Genomic DNA, 17,108 nt, shown 5'->3' with positions numbered 1-17,108 from the left:
ATCACACTCTGCTGCAAAGCTAGAGACCAATCAGAGGGCCTATGATGACCCTGTCCACCGTCAAAAGCACCTACAATGGCAAACGACTGAACTGGACCTTGGAGCAGTGGAAGAAAGTCGCCTGGTCCGGTGAGCCCGGTTTTCTTTTAACATGTGCGCCGTTTATCTGGGGAAGTGATGCCAAAAGTATGCACTGTGGGACGACGAAAGAGTGTGATGTTCTGGGTAATGTTCTTCTGGGAAACCCTGGGTCCGGCCATTTATGTGGACATACATTTTACAAGTGCCACCTACCTAAACACTGTTGCAGACCAGGTACACCCCTTCATTTCAATGGTGTTCACTGCTGGAAGTGGCCTCTTTTAGCAGAATAATGCACTCATTGTTCAGGAATGGTTTGAGGACCATGAGGAAGAGTTGAAGGTTTTGCCCTGGCCTCCAAATTCTCAATCCAATTGAGCATTTGTTGGATGTGCTGGACCAACAACTTTGATCCATGGTGGCTTCACCTCACTACCTATAGGACTTGAAGGATCTGCTGCTAACATCTTTGTGTTGACACATTTACACACCTGCTTTCATGCACATGACCCGTTTCATTCCTGAACAGTCGAGAGGCAAAAAAAGGAAAATCTTAAAAATAATTTGTCCCTTTGTTGATCTTCCTTTTTTTATTTTTTTTTACATGTTCTGAGCTCCCCATCATTCATATGAACGCTGGGGTGGAGAGGCAGAGCAGAACGTACAGAGACACTCCAGCAAGCGGAGCGGAGGAGAGCAGGCTTGACAGAGTGAAAACAAAGACTGGGTGACTGTATCGGACGTGGGCAGCATCCCGTTAAAAACACTCGAGTCAATCAGAGTCTGTGTTTATTAGCGCTCCTTTCTCACTATGTTTGTTCTCTGTCCTCCACAGTTTTCATCTCACTACTTCACTCTTATTTGAGCATTTTCTGTTCATCCATTCTGCTCTCGCCATGTGTTTTTCTATCCCAGTTTATTTGGCTGCACTAAATGTCCTGCTGTAAAGTAAATCTTATATCAGCAAAGCTGGTTTATATTGGTTTGGTGAAAGTATCATTCGATATTTTTTGTCTTTATTACCTGACGGATATCACTGGTGTCCTAGGAAATCACAACTGTCACAGATTTTCTTCTTTGGAACACAAAAGGACTTTTTTTTTTTCATTTACAATGAAAGTTAATGGGGTTCAGTGTTGTTTTGACTTTCATTGTACGGGCAAAAACTGATGAAACATTCTTCAAAATATCGTTATTATGGAGAGATTGTGGAGCAGCCTTCTATCAATGTATTTTATTATAAAGATTATAAATTTATTGTAGATTATAAAGACTACAATAAAGATTTTATGTGTTGTCCATTTTGTAATGTTTATTAGGGGTTTCACTTGAGTCTGGTAAACTCCAGCCTACATTGTTTATAGAGAGTTGATGCTGTTTCTAGTATCTAGGACAGGGGTGTCCACTTCTGCTCCTGGAGGGCCACTGTACTGTAGGGTTTAGCTCCAATCCAATTTAACACTATACCTATATTTTATAAAACTATACCAGCTTTTAAAGGTCTTACTAGGAATACTAAAAACTTCCAGGCAGGTGTGTTGAGCTGTGTAAACTCTGCAGGACAGTGACCCTCCAGGAGCAGGATGGGACACCCCTGATCTAGTTCTAGTTCTATTTTTATTAATAGCCTTTGTTTTACTCATGCTTTTTATTTGGGCACATTTTGACCCACTTTTAATAGACATCAACTTAATGATGTCAAAGATCGAGAGAAGCACGTTCAGATAAACTACCCAATAAGCGCAAGTGGATATATAAATATATACACACACATATATGGCCAACACACATATATAGCCGACTCACCTCTGACCCATGACAGTTTCCAGCATCCCCCCTCCACCCCAACTCTTCACTCTTATCTGTTCTTATCCCACACAGGGATATGGGGGAATTACTCTGAGTTCGGGGCCACATTCGGTGCTCAATTTTCAGTTATGTAACCCCCTTATTAGTTAAGCTTGTTGGGAAGCCGGGTGAGGACACCAGACACCAGCATCCAAAACACAACACAAGTTGGTGATATGCTGGTCTTTTCAGAAGAGTTCATGAAATGGAGCTCCAGGCCTCCTCTTCTCATTAACATATCCAGTTCTGTGACCTCCTCTTCTCTCTGATAGCTTTGGCTGTGCTAAATATCATGTCGCTAGAGATGCTCTCCCTCCCTCTCTCTTGATCTCTCAGCACTTCGTCTTTCCCTCTGCACACTCTCCGTCTTGCCAAGCTGCAGACGCAGCGCTATTATCCCAGCTTTGTGGGTGTGAAGAGTAGGAGAAGAGAGAGAGCTGTATTTGAGAAAGACAGAAAGAGAGAAACCTATAGTGAACTGTATTCCAGAACCTCCTGAGATACCTACATTAGCAGGCTTCCAAGACAGCAAATTATCTGAAATGGAAAACTGTAAAAACATGCAGGTATTATCCTAAATTATTATTTCTAAATGATCTGCAGATCTGTGCAAGCTACTAACAGCACATACACACACAAAGTGCATGGGAGACAAAGTAGGCAAAAATTCCCCAGATGATCTGTCAATATACTGTATAATCTATAGCCTTATGTGGGTGTTTCAGGTAAACTAAAGATTATATAAACTTTAGTATATAGACTAATTATAATCTACACAGTGCGAAAGAGCGTGTTTTGATAGAATGAGAGAGGATAAGACATTCATACAGATTGGAGCATTATGATCCAGCTGGGATTTACAGACAGAGAGAAGTGTACTCTCTAATCCAGGCAGGTGTTGAAGTAGCGTGTGTGTGTCATAGACAGTCTGTCCCACTTGGCCAAGGCAGCAGAAGTGAATCATGAGAGTCAAAAACATGCTTGCAAATGTCAGTGTGTTTTCATCTGTATTTCTTTTCATCCCATCTCTCTCTCATACACCTCCTCTTGTACATGGTGCTGTGATTGGCCTTAAATAAACTAATTTCATCAGATCAGGTTGTCTTATTGTCTATATACTGTATAGTCTATAACCTTATAAGCAGTGTTGGGCAAGCTACTTGGAAAATGCAGTGAGCTAAGCTAGCAGTAACTCTACATTAAATGAAGCTTCACTACACTGAAGCTACCACCCTGGAAAATGTAGCAAGCTAAGCTACAGGAACATGGCAGAAGTAGTTCACTACATCTAAGCTATTTTTTTAAATTACATTTTTATTTTGAAACAACTTCATTCCAAATCAATGCTATCTCAGTGATCAATAAAACTGTAAGTCAAACAGATAGGCAATCATAATTGTTCAGTTCAATTGTTTATTCAAAAACTGTTCCAAACCAATTTGGCAACAAAAACAAACGTGATCCACATAATAACAAAACCAGGTGTCGAGAGTGTGTGTGTATTCATCTGTATGTGTACGTATGCATATGTACATGTGTTTGCGTGTGTATGCACAATTTAGAATTGGGCACATTTGCAGGACTGACTGTAAGTTCATTTAAAACTCAACTCATCTCAAACCACAGTTGCAAAAGAATTAAGACCTGGTCCAAACAGTACCAACATGGCAACCTCCCCCAAAAAACATGTCCTCTGTGGCGAGGGAGGCGTGGTTCATTGAGGTCTGTAGTGAGAGAGAGAGAAAGGAGCCGAGCGGTAAGTAAATAGAGAGAGAGAGAGAGAGAGAGAGAGAGAGAAGGACTCGGGACTCTTACTTTTTAACTCAAAACAAAAAGGAAAAAACAATAGCCCTGCTACAGCAACAATAACAATTCTTATCACAAAACACTCTTACCGCTGTAACAGCTCTCAGTCCACTTTAGATGATAACTCTTTCCGCTGTAACAGCTCTCAGTCCACTTTAGATGATAACTCGTTCTGCTGTAACAGCTCTCAGTCCACTTTAGATGATAACTCTTTCTGCTGTAACAGCTCTCAGTCCACTTTAGATGATAACTCTTTCTGCTGTAACAGCTCTCAGTCCACTTTAGATAACTCTTTCCGCTGTAACAGCTCTCAGTCCACTTTAGATGATAACTCTTTCCGCTGTAACAGCTCTCAGTCCACTTTAGATGATAACTCTTTCCGCTGTAACAGCTCTCAGTCCACTTTAGATGATAACTCTTTCTGCTGTAACAGCTCTCAGTCCACTTTAGATAACTCTTTCCGCTGTAACAGCTCTCAGTCCACTTTAGATGATAACTCTTTCCGCTGTAACAGCTCTCAGTCCACTTTAGATGATAACTCTTTCCGCTGTAACAGCTCTCAGTCCACTTTAGATGATAACTCTTTCTGCTGTAACAGCTCTCAGTCCACTTTAGATAACTCTTTCCGCTGTAACAGCTCTCAGTCCACTTTAGATGATAACTCTTTCCGCTGTAACAGCTCTCAGTCCACTTTAGATGATAACTCTTTCTGCTGTAACAGCTCTCAGTCCACTTTAGATAACTCTTTCCGCTGTAACAGCTCTCAGTCCACTTTAGATGATAACTATTTCCGCTGTAACAGCTCTCAGTCCACTTTAGATGATAACTCTTCCTGCCGTAACAGCTCTCAGTCCACTTTAGATGATAACTCTTTCCGCTGTAACAGCTCTCAGTCCACTTTAGATGATAACTCTTCCCGCTGTAACAGCTCTCAGTCCACTTTAGATAACTCTTTCCGCTGTAACAGCTCTCAGTCCACTTTAGATAACTCTTTCCGCTGTAACAGCTCTCAGTCCACTTTAGTCACTCTTTCCGCTTGTTGTGTACGAGTCCCGAGTCTTTCTCTCTCTCTCTCTCGCTCCCCTGTCCCAGACGGCTTTAAATGCGGTCTCTCCACGCCAATTACTGCAATAAGACACAGGTGTTCGTCATTTGCACTTGACCTATTTACTCACCGCTCGGCTCCTTTCTCTCTCTCTCACTATACAGACCTCAATGAACCACGCCTCCCTCGCCACATCCTCTAAATAACATTTGGTGTGTGTTTGTTTGTTTGTGGTTATGTGTGTGTGTGTGTGTTTCCGCTTGTTTCCGCCACCACATATCAAGAGGTGGCCAGGCTGGACCCTGAGCTTTTTAACAAGAGGTGTTTATTCACGCGACACAATAGAAGCTTTTCAAAATTTGCATCGGAAAGTCGGTTTCCCTGTGGTCGGAAAATGTCTTTTCCTACACTAAAGAGTCGTTCACAAGCTGCACTAGCAGGGACTCCTGTGTTGTACTTCAAGAAGATCTTCATCATCGGCAGGTTTTGGAATGCATTGACGAGGTTGGTTTCAGGTGATTGCAAGTAGCTGTCCACTTCATTCAGAACTGCTCTTGTTCTGAGTGATGGGAAGTATCCAGTTATTTCATCGCCATCATCAGTTGGGTCCTCACCATCTGTCTGCATGTCTGCATCTGGGTATTGAGTTTGAAGCAGGTTAACTTCTGCTTCCAGGTTTGGCACAACATCAGCCTTCTTTCCACTGGGTATGTACGCCAATCTGAACATAGGATGAGCTGCAGAGGCTATGAGCAACCTTGCATCTTGAAAAATGTATCCAAACCTCTTCTTCACCCCATTGATGATGGCATCTACCAGTGGGTTACAGTGATGCATGTTTGCCTCATGCTTCATCTGCTCCATTCTATGGAGGAGAATTGAGATTGTTGGCACCAACACTCCCGTGTAGGCCATTTTATCTGATTGTAGTACGTCAAGGGCCTTGGCCAGAGGCGCCATAACCTTAAAGATGCACAGGAAAGACAAGGAATAAATAACAGTTACTCAAAAGTAATAATAATATAAGTTTTATTATTTATAATCATCATCATTCTGATAAGTAGTAGTTGTTTAACCTTCAGTAAGCAACCTGGGGGAAAAAATTCCCTACACTAAGCTCAGTTAGAGGTATGTGGTTGCCTTTATATTCAGACAGATACATGGATTACAGCATGAACACCGGTTAACTTAAGTACATATCAAAATAAAGGTAATTTTTACCTGAACATACTCCTGTATGAAGGTGAGTTCTGTTGCTTTGAAGCCACGGCATGGTAAGTGGAGTTCCACCATGTTGGACTGGGAACTATCAGCTGGCACCCTAGCTTGTCTTTGATAATGTCTGAAGCTTGTGTGCTTCTGTGGTGCTTGTTCCACAGTCCCTGGCATCTGCCAATTGTTGAACTTGATATCTTTTTAAAGGCCTCTGATTGGATCAAAGCACCCTCAATGTCTCTCGTTGCAACCAGGTTGAGGGTGTGGCAGGCGCATCGCTGATGAAGTGGGAGACTGTAGTCTTCTTCTGTTTTATTAAAAATATCTGTGACATTTATAAAAACAGTGTGTCCCTCCTCTTCTTCCTCATCCTCCTCTTCTTGAATGGTTCTTTGAACTTCTGCAAAGAAACTGAAAGCCTTCACAAAATTTGAACCATTATCTGTGGTTGTAACGGTCACCTTGTCTTTTATGTTGAAATCTCTGTGCACATATTGCAACATCTCAGCTAAAATATCATATGTGTGGCGACCTATGATCCTGCGACAGGCTAATGCCCGAGAGCAGATGGTTAATGTTTCTTGGTTTATCCAGTGGATGGTCACCCCAAGGAAGCTTCTGTTGTTTGAAGACCACGCATCTGTTGTGGTACATACATGTTTCTGTTTGGACAAAATCATAGACAGTGTGCTTTTCATTGATGTATACTCATCCTCAAGCATTCTTCCCAATGTTCTCCTGGACATCAAATGCATAGAGGGTAAAATCTCTCTGAATAAATCTGTGTACTCTGGTCTCTCCACAGTGTGTAGTGGATGCAGTCCTTGAATGATGAAGTTAAGGATCAACTTGTCAAATCGCTCTTGGGTTAGGGTGGGTCTACCTCCTCTGAAATACTGTGCTACACTGCCTTGTATGAGAGGAACAGGGTATTCCTCCTCCTCATTCCTGGGTGCACTCCTTTTATTGACGTGCTCACGTTCCATTTCCACGGAAGCCATTTTAGTTGGGTGAACCCTCTATAAAATGTTAAAAACATCATAATTTCAGAATAATCTAAACTTTTCACTTTAAACTTTTCCTCTGATCCTTAATCCTTTCCCCACCTCTTACCTACTATATGTACTGTATTTATTTATTTAAGTTTGGGTAACACTTTATAATAATGTTCAGTTATAAGTCCCTTAAAAGTTATTAGTTAATGACCAACTAATCATTTACAAAATATGACTATACATTCATAAATGATTAATATGTTTTATGCTAACATTTTATGCAAGTTTTAATTCAGTTAGGCTATAAGTAATTTATAAATTCTAGTACATACGTTCATAAATTACTGTGGTATGCTATACCGTATATATCTGTGATTAATAGTTTACACTTATTACACTGATATTAAGTGATGCAGAAAGTGTAAATGACTTGTAGAAAAACAGTAATTTACTCCACACAGAACACAAGTCTGTGCTGATAAGTTAATTTAACTAACATAACCTACTGGAAGCCCCTGACTGTAAGTCATTTATAAATGACCATCTGCTTGAAAACAAATAAAGTACTCTTCTTAAAAATACTGCATGTTTGTGTTTTTGAACAGACCAGCTTACAACATAACAATACATAAATAACTGATATACTGATCATTTACTAATGGTTTGTTCATAATTTGTTCATGATTAACCATTGTCTATTGAGATAATGATACGGTTATCATACCACTTATTAATAATTAATGAATGTACAGTAATGTTTTGTAAATGATTAGTTCATCATTAACTAATAACTTATAAGTAACTTATAATTGAACGTTACGTTATTATAAAGTGTACCAATTCAAGGAATCTAGCTAGTTAGCTGTTGACAAGTTGCTAGTTGTAGACTACTCAATTGCGATGGTTGTGTTAGCTATCTTATTCGGGAATCACCCGAATGTGTGTTCTCAAATTCGTGTTTGATGTCTTCGAAGTTGAGAGCAGCTTCTTTTTTGGATTGCACAATAAGCACCTAAAGACATACTTTTTCTTTGCTGTCTCAATCAATATCATGTACTTCTAGAGGTACGGCCACGGCGACTCCCCCCTCGGGATCAATTCCACTCTGTCCTCACCCTCTGCCATCTTTCCATCAAGTAAATTTCTTGCGCGTCACGGTCACCCCAAGTAGAGTATGTGATGTCTCCTTCCGGAGCAGAAGGTGGCGAAAAGGAGCAAAGATCTGGTTGCCAACCGCCGTAAAACACAAAGAAGAAGTTGTCACCGGCTTCTCGGCAGGTCCGTGTAGGGCGGTGGGTGGTGTCACTTGATGATCCAGGATCAGTGATCCTTAGCAGTTGTATTAGGATCCGATTTGAGCTTGTGCTTCAGAAAATGTAGCTTCAGCTTGTGTGGACGCTACTGCACTACTTGATCAACAAAAGAGCTTCGCTACTGAAAAGCTATTTGATTCAGAAAACAGCGACGCTACCACCACGCTATTGAGAAATGTAGTTAAGCTAGTAACGTTGCTACTTGCAGCGACGCTACTGCCCAACACTGCTTATAAGGGTATTTCTGTAGGGGATCTACAAATTGTGATTGTGAAGACTTTTATTTTGTTTTTTGACATGGGCGTCACCATTTTGGAGTATGACGAGTTGCACGAGGAGAGAAGAGAGAGCAGCGCTGAGCTGACAGTGAATGTTAAACTCGTGTGTTTAATCTCGTTAAAAAGTTACGTCGGGATCCGAAATATATATCAGAGCCGCGTGACGTTGTCTACAAGTCTTCGTGGATGTGAATAAGTTTGTGTAACGAGTGAAAAACGAGCTCTTGCCGTGTTTGTGTCAAGCGGGGCCTGTTAGTTTCCTAAAGTTTCAGCCACGAAGGAGTTGAACACTCTCGCGTTTTCTTTGTTTAGACAGTTTTTTTTTTGTTTCATTTTGCTCAAACAAACGTGAAACTGTGAAAACTGTCACTGATCGAGTGAAGAAGATTTGCTGTGTCGTCGGATAGAGTTATGTATTGTTAGTCTTCTCGTTCCGCCCCATCAGCAGAGATTGCGGCCTCGTCGAGTTAAGCGGCTGTCACCAGGATCGTGAGGACAATCGCAGAGGGTTTAGTGAGTGAAGAGACATTACCCTGCCTTCCGTAGGACATCATTCAGCATCTCATCCCCGAGTTGAAAGTGGTGAAGTACACTATTTTTCCTTTTCTACTGAAAACTGGTAAGCAAATACCAAATTGTTGTCTATGAGTGATCGGAACTGAACTGTTCAATCATACAGTTATCTAACCTGAAACTGTGATAAGTGAATCTGCCTGCAAAGGGATTCATGGACTGTTTTGTACGTATATCTGTCCTTTTTGAACACATGAACTCATAAGTGGACGGAGCTTACTTTCCTTTTCTTTTTCCTGGATTCTTGAGTTGGATTTTTGGATATTTTTGAATCGAATTGGAGTGAACTTTTCTTAAGTGAACCTCTGAATCAGAGTGATCATCCAAGTGAACTTTATCTGTAACATTGAGCCAACTGAATGAATCTGTGAACTGTTTCAGTTAGGTGACTCTGTTGGAGATTGAACTGAAACCATTACAAATTTATTGATTCTATTTCTTTCTTTATTGTTTTCTACATTTTTTATTTCATTGTGATTTTACTGCATTTGAATCTGTTTGTTTATGCTTCCTGTGAAGGCAAGGGAATGCTGAGAACTAAAATTCATGCAGCAACAATAAATGTTGTTTTTGTTATAACACTGTTATAATTTTTGGGTTATTTAGGCTATACTAAGGAGTGGGGGCGTCTGACCTATCCTGTTGGATCCGGGGACAGTGGGTTTTGTAGTTAATTAGAATTAACTTAAGTTTTCTATATACACATACACACACTTCAGGTAGCTGCCGTGCACTGAGTAAATCCTGGAGCCCACCTCGCCGCCTCTTGAGCATTACCAACCTTGCAGCACGATAGGCACAACCTACAACTCAGCAGTTGTACCCAGACCAAAAGCATTGGGTGGGGGGACACAGATTTTAAAATATAGCTGATTACTTACAAAGCACTAAATGGTTTAGCTCCCCAGTACCTGAGCGAGCTCTTAACGCATTATAGTCCTTCACGTCTATTGCGATCTCAAAGTTCTGGCCAGTTGATAATACCTAGAATATCCAAATCGACTGCTGGCGGTAGATCCTTTTCCTATTTAGCACCAAAACTTTGCAACAATCTTCATAACATTGTCCGGGAAGCAGACACAGTCTGTCAGTTCAAAGCTAGACTAAAAACACATCTCTTTGACCTAGCATTCACATAACACTCTATAGACTTCTATAATTCAATATTACGCTGCTTAGATTAGGTCAGCCGGAACTGGGAACACTTTCCTTGAAACCTGATGTACTCGTTACATCATAAGAAGAATGGCATCTACGCTAATTTTAGTGTCTTTGTTTATCCCGAGGTTTTCCCGCAGCCTGCCGGATCCAGGCCGTTTCCAGATCTGACGAAGGACTTTCGCCTGGACCCAATGACAATGCAGTGCTGAAGTGCCAACTAGCCTCTCCCTATGGAGGATCCCTATACCACTCTACAGATAAAGCGTTGTGGAATTTTTCGGTTCGCGTACCTACCCAAAGTGATAAGATAAAATAAAATTCTGCATCAAAATTTATAGACAAGACAAGTAGTTTGTTTAGGCATGGTTTGTAAGGAATTACAAACCTGCGCACATATATTCAAACGCACATAACTATAGAATCAATTCTTAATGTGCATGTGAATGCTATCACTGACGAACGGTGTCGTCTTAGCGGCCCCTAATTTAATAACAAATGATCATTTAGACGGAAGTAAAGCAATCAAAACTAACTTTAGCTGGAAAAAACATTTTTCAAGAACCACTATAAAACCAAACCAATCTCTGTTACCTTAAATTATATGTTTATCTCTGTAAAGCTGCTTTGAAACAATCTACATTGTTAAAAGGGCTATATAAATGAGGATGACTATTACTCTTAGCAAGTGAATATCATTGTATAACAACATTATTCACAAGCAGTATTCCTGTGCTTTGTGCAACCTCTGTTTCGCATTTCGTGGACGGAAAGTGTTATTGCATACAGAAAGGCTTAAAACTGTTAGACCTGCTTACTTTTCGACTCTTTTAGAAGAGAACAAACACAACCCTAGGTATTTATTTGATACAGTGGCTAATAAAGCTTAAACTTCAGATGTTTCCAAACAGCACAGCAGTAATGACTTCATGAATTTCTTTACTTGCAGGACTGATACTATTTGAGATAAAACCCCCAGAGTCAGAATCAGAATCAGAAAGAGCTTTATTGCAAAGTGTGCTTGCACACACAAGGAATTTTCCTTGGTACTGAAGCTTCCAGTGCACATATACAAATACAGATACAACAAGAAACATAGTAATACAAATTCAACAAATAAAATTATAAAAAAAAATATGAAAAAAATACAAAAATATTTGGTCACAGTTGGGTTTTGTCAGAATAAACATTTACAGATTATGAATAAATATAAATAAATATAAATATCACCTGAATCTTTAAGATATTGCACTAAACAGTGGGAGTATTGCACTTACAGGCATATGCCTTGGGAGATATGTTAACTGTTCAGAAGGGAAACGGCCTGTGGGAAGAAACTGTTCCTGTGCCGAGATGTTCTAGTGGCCAGAGATCTGAGTCGCCGTCTTGACGGTAACAGTTCAAACAGGAGGTGTCCAGGGTGAGTGGAGTCTCTGGTGATTTTACCTGCTCTCTTCCTCACTCTGGAAGAGTACAGGTCCTGGAGGGATGGCAGGGGGCCACCAATGATCCTCTCCGCAGTCCGGACTGTCCGTTGTAGTCTCCTGATGTCTGCTTTGGTAACTGAACCAAACCAGACAGTGATGGAAGTGCATAAAACAGACTCAATGACGGCAGAGTAGAACTGAATCGGCAGCTCCTGTGGCTAGTTGAACTTCCTCAGCTGGCGAAGGAAGTACAGTCTCTGCTGGGCCTTTTTCACAGTGGAGTCAATGTGTTTGTCCCACTTCAGGTCCTGAGAGATGAAAGTGCCCAGGAACCTGAATGACTCCACTGCTTCCACAGTGCTGTTCATGATGGTGAGTGGGGGGAGTGCTTGGCTGTTCCTCCTCAAGTCCACGATCATCTCCACTGTTTTGAGCGTGTTCAGCTCAAGGTTGTTATAACTGCCCCAGACAGCCAGCTGTTCAACCTCCAGTCTGTAAGCAGACTCGTCACCGTTTTGGATGAGACTGATCACAGTGGTGTCGTCTGCAAATTTCAGGAGCTTGACAGTGGGGTCTTTAGAAGTGCAGTCATTAGTGTACAGGGAGAAGTGCAGTGGGGAGAGAACGCACCCTTGAGGGGGGCGCCAGTGCTGGTGGTGAGAGTCCTGGATGTGTGTTTCCCCAGTCTCACTCGCTGCTGCCGGTCCGTCAGGAAGCTGGAGATCCACTGACAGATCGAGGATGGTATGGAGAGCTGGGTCAGTTTGGCTGTGAGAAGACCAGGCATGATGGTATTGAAGGCCGAACTGAAGTCCACAAAGAGGATCCTTGCATAAGTCCCTGGTCTGTCGAGATGCTGCAGGATATAATGCAGTCCCATGTTGACTGCATTATCCACAGACCTGTTTGCTCTGTAAGCAAACTGAAAGGGATCCAGCAGGGGTCCAGTGATGTCCTTCAGGTGGGCCAGCACCAGTCTTTCAAATGACTTCATGACCACAGACGTGAGAGCGACAGGTCTGTAGTCATTAAGTCCAGTGATTTTGGGTTTTTTGGGGACAGTAATGATAGTGGAGCGTTTGAAGCAGCAGGGAACTTCACACTGCTCCAATGATCTATTGAAGATCTGCGTGAAGACCGGGGCCAGTTGTTCAGCGCAGACTTTTAGACAAACAGATGAGATGCCGTCTGGGCCTGAGGCTTTCCTAGTCTTCTGTTTTTTGAAGACTCTTCTCACGTCTTCCACACAGACCTTGAGCTCAGGTTGGATGGCAGGAGGGGGGAGTAATGGGGTTGCAGGAGTTGATGGTGAATGTGTGAAGTGCAGATCCGACCGGGTGTGTGGTGTGAATGAGGGCTTTCCAAACCTGCAATAAAATGAGTTTAAATCATCAGCCAGGTGTTGATTGCCCACAGATCGGGGGGGTGGTGACTTGTAGTTGGTGATGTTCCTCAGGCCATTCCAGACTGATGATGGGTCGTTGGATGAAAACTGTTTTTTCAGTTTTTCAGAGTAGCTTCTTTTAGCAACTCTGATCTCCTTTGTAAGCCTGTTTCTGGCCTGGTTATACAAGATTTTATCCCCACTTGCTGTAGGCATCCTCTTTGGCATGACGAAGGTGTTTGAGTTTCCCAGTAAACCATGGTTTATCATTAGTAAATGATAAGAATGTCCTGGTAGGAATGCATGTATACTCACAGAAACTTATATATGATGTTTACAGTATCAGTGAGCTCATCCAGATCGTTGATAGCAGCTTCTAAAACAGTCCAATCAGTGCAATCAAAGCAGGCCTGTAAATTCTGCTCTGCTTCATTAGTCCATCTTTTTACAGTCCTTATTACAGGTTTAGCTGATTTCAGTTTCTGCCTGTAGGTCGGTATGAGATGAACCAAACAGTGATCAGAGAGCCCCAAAGCTGCCCGTGGGACGGAGTGATACGCATTTTTTATTGTGGTCTAACACTGGTCCAGTATATTACTGTCTGTATTTTGGTAGTTCACGGGAAAGATTTGCTTTGTTAAAATCCCCAAGAATGATTAAAAGAGAGTCAGGATACCTTTGTTCTGTTTCAGCTATTTGTTCAGCCAGCTGTTGTAGCGCCGCGCTCACACACGTGTCTGGAGGGATGTATACCTCTGGAATCCTCTGGATTCCCTGGATTCCCAGAGGAACAATTATATTTATTCTTTGCTATAGGAGATGAAGAATTGTCTAAACTTTTTTAAATAATCAAAATCAACAAACGTGTGTTAGACCCTATACCTACTAAGCTACTGAAAAAGATGATTCCAGAAGTCATAGATCATCTTCTTAATATTATTAATTCATCATTGTCATTAGGATACATACCAAAAACTTGATCCTAAAGAGTTAGCTAATTTCAGATTAATTTTGAATCTGTCAAAAATACTAGAAAAGGCGGTATCCTCACAACTGTGTTTCTTTTTAGATAGAAATGGTATCTGCGAGGATTTCTAGTCAGGATTTAGACCGTATCAGTACTGAGACAGGTCTCATTTGAGTTACAAATGCTTATCATCCAATTGTGTTTATAATCTCTCTTTTAATGTTACTGGATCTTAGTGCTGCATTTGATAGTATCGACTGGAAAATTATGTTGGCATTAGTGGAATTGAATTAGCATCGTTTACATCAAACGTATCTGACCAATATCAGTTTGTAGCAGTAAATTAAGAGATATTATATCAATCACATTTTTTCACTCGGTTTGGAGTACCACAAGGCTCAGTACTAGGCCCGTTGCTTTTCACCCTGACATGCTACCCTTGGGAGATATCATTAGGAACCATGGCATTACTTTTCCCAGTTACACTGATGATACTCAGCTCTATATTTCTTCGCGCCCTGAGGAAACATACCAATTCACAAAATTAATGGAATGGATATTTGATATAAAAAAATTGGATGACTAGTAATTTCCTACAACTTAATTCTGAAAAAACAGATTGTAATTATTGGATCAAAAACCTCAACACGTAATTACCTAGAATACTGTCTAACACTTGATGGATGTTCTGTCAAGTCTTCGTCATCAGTTAGGAACCTGGGTGTGCTCTTTGATCCCAAGCTTTCATTTGAAAGCCCCATTACTAGCATTAAAATGTATCTAAATTACGACACATGCTCTCAATGACAAGAGCTTTCTAAGTTGGGGACACTTCAAATTCTACAATATTCTTGATCTGACTGTACTGATGCTTTTGTATGAGAACTGAACTGTGCTGGACGATGAGATAATATTTAGCAGAACTGTCTTATGGATGAAACAAACTAATTTAATAATTGATGATCTTTTCAATGGAACCGAATCAACACTGAACTGACTTCAGCTGAAATGTAGAATTTTCCTGTTATCACTGTAAAGCTGCTTTAAAACAATTAGTATTGTATAAATCACTATAAAGGTGACTTCATTTGACTTGCATTATATTCAGGGCTTGACATTAACACCCGCCAACCCGCCATATGTGGGTGGATTTCAGCAGTAGCGTGTAACTCAGTCACTCCTACTAGCCATTTTGGCGGGTTGAATTCTATTTATAATGTATACATTTTTCAATTGTAGTCTTTTACAAAGGTATCTGAAATAATTAACTAAATGCAATGTAGTGTTGTCAAAAATATATTTTTTTCAATACATATCGATACTGAAATATCTGAAATACTGCCAATACTAGTTTTCACAGGAGAGTTACACAAACCTTCCTCCCTTCACTCACTTGTTTCATTTGCTCCAGATTAGTATTGTTTGTCTTACAGGGCTTAAATTTCGGCGTAGGATTGCATGTATTGCGCATAATTTTACTCATTCCTGCAGATTCTGTGCTCAAACCCAAAGTTTGTGCACATAAAGCACATAAAGTGAATGTAAACAGTTGAGAAAGAAAAAGCATGTGTGACAGAATCATTGACATCAGCCTAATATACCTGCAGCCAAATTATGAGATAATAATCTTAAACATATCTATATGGCAGTTTTCCCCCCTGGTATCAATGTCAACATTGTGGCCAGTGAAAATGCTGAGTAGCTAGTATCTTTGGAAGCATTAGTATGCATGCAGTGTGGGTGTGCTTGTGTGTGAAATGTGTTTGTGTGTAGTACAAAAGCTCTAACAAAGCAGAGATGATTGTAATTAACTAAATGAGATGAAACTTTACCTGAGGGTAGAGAAAGAGAGGTTATTCATCCCTAAGCAGCATGCTAAAGAGAGTGATACACTATAGTCCTTAACTCAGGCGCACATACATTGCCACACCGATGCACATCTGTTATTATCATCCTCCAGTGATTGTCCTTGAGTAAGAACAGAAGTTTATCTTTAAAGACAGCTGGGGAGATCTCTTTTTCTCTATACCAGGCTTTCTATTCTACGCTATCTTCCTTCATAATCTTGATGGTCCTCTAATCTAAGCCTTGATATGTTGTGTAAATATTTTGTCATATGACACCTGTAAATGGCCATGAGTTTTAAAACACACATACACTTGTGAGTCTCGAACACACAAGCTCACCAGCTAATCCCCTGTAATAACACAAACTCACACACATCACCTCGAAAGCAACACCTGAAATAAGAATCAGAGCCTCAAGCTCTCATTGGCAATCCAAGCACCCATGTTAAGTCTCTGGGGAAACACACAGCCAAAGAATGAGTAAGAGAGAGAGAGTGGACACGAGGGCTGTCAGGCTGTCTAACCCTAGCTAGACAAACCAGACAGCCTTTAGGGTATGACAAATCCCACCTCAGGTTTTAATGGATATAGAAAACATTCCACTTTATTCAAGATAAGACAGAATCAAACTCCAGGTGCTGCCAGAATTAGACACACAGACAGATTTGCTGCTTTTATTATTTAGTTATACAAAAAAAAAATTCTCCTACAGATAGACTGAAAAGTAAAATTGCTCATTTTTCTTAGAGGCAGGCAATGTTTCTTATTGCGCTGTGATTGGCTCATAACAATGTAATTCTGATATAAGGAAAGGAGGTGTAATAAATCTAAATGGGATAATGCCAACCTCTCATGCTTGCAATAGGTTGTACAATTTAATAACAGAGTAAACAACTCGCAAACTTGCACATTATCATAATTTTCATTCTTGTTCGAATCAAAATGTGCTTAAAATAAATCTAAAATGCTTGGTATTAATGGTTTTAGTGAGCACTCAGTTTAAATAATGCTACAGCTCCTTTAATGATGACAGCCGCTGTGTTTACAGAGGATTTAATGACTAATGGACAGGAAAAGTGACTATTAATAATAATAGCAGACCACCAGGAGTCAAATTATTAGATGAATATGTAGGGCAGGAGTCGGTTGTGAGGGCTCCAAACAAGGTTTA

Source organism: Siphateles boraxobius, unplaced genomic scaffold (genome assembly GCF_051911475.1).
Source record: "Siphateles boraxobius isolate OS27281-9 unplaced genomic scaffold, OSU_SipBor_1 130, whole genome shotgun sequence".
In the NCBI taxonomy this organism is placed as follows: Eukaryota; Metazoa; Chordata; class Actinopteri; order Cypriniformes; family Leuciscidae; genus Siphateles; species Siphateles boraxobius.
Note: the sequence above shows the minus strand (reverse complement) of the source record.